This window comes from Euphorbia lathyris, chromosome 5, assembly GCF_963576675.1.
Source record: "Euphorbia lathyris chromosome 5, ddEupLath1.1, whole genome shotgun sequence".
Classification (NCBI taxonomy): domain Eukaryota; kingdom Viridiplantae; phylum Streptophyta; class Magnoliopsida; order Malpighiales; family Euphorbiaceae; genus Euphorbia; species Euphorbia lathyris.
The window spans coordinates 61,164,950-61,169,585 of record NC_088914.1 but is presented as its reverse complement, the minus strand read 5'-3'; the positions used below and the strand labels follow the sequence as shown (position 1 = coordinate 61,169,585).

The following is a 4,636-nucleotide window of genomic DNA, read 5'->3' as shown; positions in this document are numbered from 1 at the left end:
TTTAAGTTTTTAGCTAGAACATTATGTTTTGGTAAGGAACAAAATACATTATAAACTATAATATATATTTCATTGTTTGAAATTTTTTTCCGAGTTTGTGTTTTCCGACCATAATTACCATCTACTATGCTTGATTATCGGTAATAACACTTGCATATTTTTCTCTATAATTTTTTTAAACTCATATGGAGTATGTTATAATACTTTTTTTTATTTTATATGTTATTTATTTTATGCATCTTTGGTGAATTTAGTTAAAACTCGTTAGAATCTCAATAAAAGCTCGGATTGGTCAAAGCTCGTCAAACTTTGACTTAATCTGTGCAGAAAAAAACATTACTTAGTCAAAATAAAATTTAAAACTTAACATGAGTATAGTGTGTCAAAAGTGGGGTTCGAACCCACGCCCTCATAAGAGGACCAGAACTTGAGTCTGGCGCCTTAGACCACTCGGCCATCCTGACTTTTTTATGTTATACAATTATTCGTTTATTAATTATTAATAGTTTTCATCACAATTCAAAACTCACATAAAATTTAACTCATCAAAAAATGACACAAAAAAGCTCAGTCCTTTGAGTCTTTAGCTAGAAATTAGGTTTTGATAAGGATCAAAATACATTACAAACTTTAATATATATTTCATCGTTTGAATTTTTTCTCAGAGTTTGTGTTTTCCAACCACAATTACCGTCTACTATGCTTGAATCTCGATAATAACACATGATTGTTTTTCTTTATAAATATTTTAAAATCATACGAAGTATGTTATAATACTTTTTTGTTTTCTACGCTACTTATTTTATGCATCTTTGATGAATTTGGTTAAAGCTCGTTTGAAGCTAATAAAAGCTCGGTTTGTTCAAAGCTTGATCAGATTCGGTCAAAGCTTGTCAAAACCCAATTCGAGAGAGTTCGAATCGAGATATTAATGAGCTAATATAGAGCCTATCTAGGTTCAGGCTCTGCTCGGCTCGTTTACACCCTACTTCCATCGAGCTAAAATATCTATCCATGACATGATTAAATTAAATTTCTTTGCAATTATTTTCAACAAAAACATTATGAGAATTCTGATTTTTCTCGATCTGCAAGTTCCTATCAATTGTTCGGTTCTTCCTTGCAATATGTTTCATAAAGTTTATGGCCTAAGGTATTATTCATTTCTACCATTGCTTTAAATGTTAAATTATTAACTTTGATTTAATTTATACAGAAAAGACGTTCCTTAGTCAAAATAGAATTTGGCACTCAATATGTCAGAAGTGGTGTTTAAACCCACGCCATCGTAAGAGGATCAGAACTTGAGTCTGGCGCCTTAGACCACTCGGCCATCCTGACTTTTTTTTTTGTAGGAAAGGAAAGGAAAAGCAAAAAAAAAAACAACTAGCCTGGGATTAGTCTAGGGAGACTAACCCCCACCCTATCTTCAAAAAGAAGAGAAGAAAGATAAACAAGAGGAGAAGAAAGGATCGAAACTCCCAACATCCCATCATGACCAGCAGCTGCCAAACGGTCAGCAACCCGATTTTATTCTCTGAAGATATGGCTGAATTTTAAGAAGTCAAAGGAAGAACAACACCTTCTAATACCTTTGATAAGATTCAGGCTATTAAGACAGAAAGCATTTGTATCTGAGATCATATTGATAGCCTCAAGGTTATCAGATTCTACAATCAGCTTCCTTAAACCAAGATGCATGGCAAGCTTCAGGCCAGAAAGAATCCCCCAAAGCTCAGCCGAAAAGGACGATCCCAAACCAAGATTATGAGTAAACCCAGACAACTAGGCACCCCCCTCGTCTCTCAGCACGCCTCCAGCAGAAATCTTACCGTCCTTGAGGCAAGAGCCATCAGTGTTTAATTTCATCACCCCTTCCCTAGGCCATCCCGACTTAAAGGCTTGAGTTTTTTATGTCATTTTTTATGAGTTAAATTTTATTTAAGCTGTGAATTGTGATAAAAAAAAACTAATAATAATTAATGAAATAATAATTATATGAATTCAGTAATATATATTTAAGAATCCCCCAAAGCTCAGCCGAAAAGGACGATCCCAAACCAAGATTATGAGTAAACCCAGACAACTAGGCACCCCCCTCGTCTCTCAGCACGCCTCCAGCAGCAATCTTACCGTCCTTGAGGCAAGAGCCATCAGTGTTTAATTTCATCACCCCTTCCCTAGGCCATCCCGACTTTTGATGTCATACAATTATTCTTAAATATATATTACTGAATTCATATAATTATTATTTCATTAATTATTATTAGTTTTTTTTATCACAATTCACAGCTTAAATAAAATTTAACTCATAAAAAATGACATAAAAAACTCAAGCCTTTAAGTCTTTAGCTATAAAATTAGGTTTTGGTAAGGAACAAAATACATTACAAACTTTAATATATATTTCATTGTTTGAAATTTTTCTTCGAGTTTGTGTTTTCCGACCATAATTACCATCTATTATGCTTGATTATCGGTAATAACACCTGATAAAAGCTCGAATTGTTCAAAGCTCGTCAAACTTGACTTAGAGGGTGTTTGGTTGGAGGTAATGAAAGTATGGAATGGGAATGGACATAATCTTTTGCCTTTGTTAATGTTTGATTAGCTAATATTTAAATGGGAATGAGATTCCCATTTAAATATAGGAATTCCATTCCCCAAAATATAGGAATAAGTGATTCCTCCCTTCAACCCCCTCAATCAACTTGATTCCTCTCCATCTTATTAATTTATCTATTAACCCATTTATCACGATTTTTGTAACTACCCAAAAAATAACTACCTATATGTATATATAATATAGTATATTTATAATATAATACATTGATTCTTCAAATGATTTCTGTATACAATAATATGTAGTATATTTTTATAATTAATTTTTTCGGTTAGTTTATTATTAATAGTTTTCATATTTTATTTATATATTTTTTTTGGTTCGTCCATTTTATTTATATATTAAAATTTAAAAATTTTGATTTTGTCCAATTTCGATTTTGATTTTGATTCCAATTCCGGAATTTGAACCAAACATTCTTAAAAGTAATCGGATTCCGATTCCGGATTAAACCAAACAAAATAAATAAATAGTCATTCCGATTCTGATTCCGTAACATTCCGATTTCGAAGTTTGAACCAAACGCTCCCTTAGTCTGTGCAGAAAAACATTACTTAGTAAAAATAAAATTTAGAACTCAGGTTCTTAAGTCCACTGTCTTCTGTTCCTTGAATAGTGCTTGTTGGTTTTGGGCTGTATGAGCTTGGTTTTCCCGGGGTAAGTTTTCTTGTTCTTCTTTTGTGTGGGGAATGATAAATAAAATATATACATGCTTACTGTGAAATGAAACCTCATTATTTTTTAGTATTAACTTTTTCATTCACCATTTTGTTGCCAAGTGTGTGGAGATTAGACTGCCGGAGCTTATCATAATAGTATTTGTTTCATATGTTTTTTTATTAATCTGTGAAGTATACATCTTCTTAGAGTTCCTGCAGATTTTAGATTTTGCTGTCTCTTGCTTTTTGAACCTTTATCGCTCTCTTAACATTATAAAACAATGTTTGTATATGAGTTTCAGGATTGATTTTTTCCTTTTTTCTGTTTCAATGTCCCATTTAATAAATTCTGGAAAACATATCTTTGATTGTTTTTCTGTAATATTCGCCATAGTGATTGTGTGGATTTGTGCTCATAGACTTATTATTGGTGGAGCCTACAATGATGCATCACTGAAAACTCAAAATACTTTTAGTACTAATTGTGCAGGATTTATTGTTGCGGCAACATAACATGTTGTTCTTAAAATTTTGCTTCTTGGCATTTATCAATTGACACAAGATGTTGTTCCTGGATCTTATGCAGGGGACTTGATTTTCATATTGATATATATTATTCAACATATCACAATTATAATTAGTTGATTTAGCCATTAAAACAATAATAATAACTACCATGATGATAATGTATTGCATCTCAATTTTGTTGATAAGAAATTATCATTATTATACTTAGTTGTCCCTATTATACTTAGTTGTCTTTGTTTGGAGATTTTGTTTACAACACGTCCTATGATGCAATAACTTGGCAATCTATTATAAAACATATATTTCTAAAATTAAAGGCTTTTTAAGCAACTTCTGTTTTGTGTTTTAATTTAATCTGTAAGTGCATGTTTTGCATTGGTAGATTAATTTAATTTTCATTATGTTTAGTTTATCAAATTTTATTAACTGTTCCAATTCTGATCGATCGATTATACCTCTCAATTTGGCCTTCATCGTCTTAAACTTGGTCCTATTCAATTAAAAAATGCTACTAGAAAAACTTTTGTCTTGGATGTTGCTACTTTTTCTAAGATCAGTGTTTTAACTTGGCTCATCATGCTATGCTCATAAGGAATATAATTGCCATTTTACTGGCTATAGTATTAACTAAGTACAATTTATCTTCTATATTCTAACATTGTGGATTCACGTTTCTTATCAGTATTATAGGTTTACAGGATAAGAGTTCCTTTTTATCCTTTTAAATGGAGATCACCTCATTTGATGCTGGTGAAGCCTTTGCAATGTTCATTTGTTTGCACATGAAGAGGTTTTCTATTTGCTTTTTTGGTTTCTTTTTATCCTA

At 31.6% G+C, this 4,636-nt stretch overlaps 1 non-coding gene across 1 annotated transcript; it reads right to left on the bottom strand.

Moving 5' to 3' along the window:
• Positions 1–380: 380 nt before the first annotated feature.
• Positions 381–464, bottom strand: TRNAL-CAA (transfer RNA leucine (anticodon CAA)). The gene has a single exon. It is a non-coding gene; the product is annotated as a tRNA-Leu (tRNA).
• Positions 465–4,636: the final 4,172 nt, after the last annotated feature.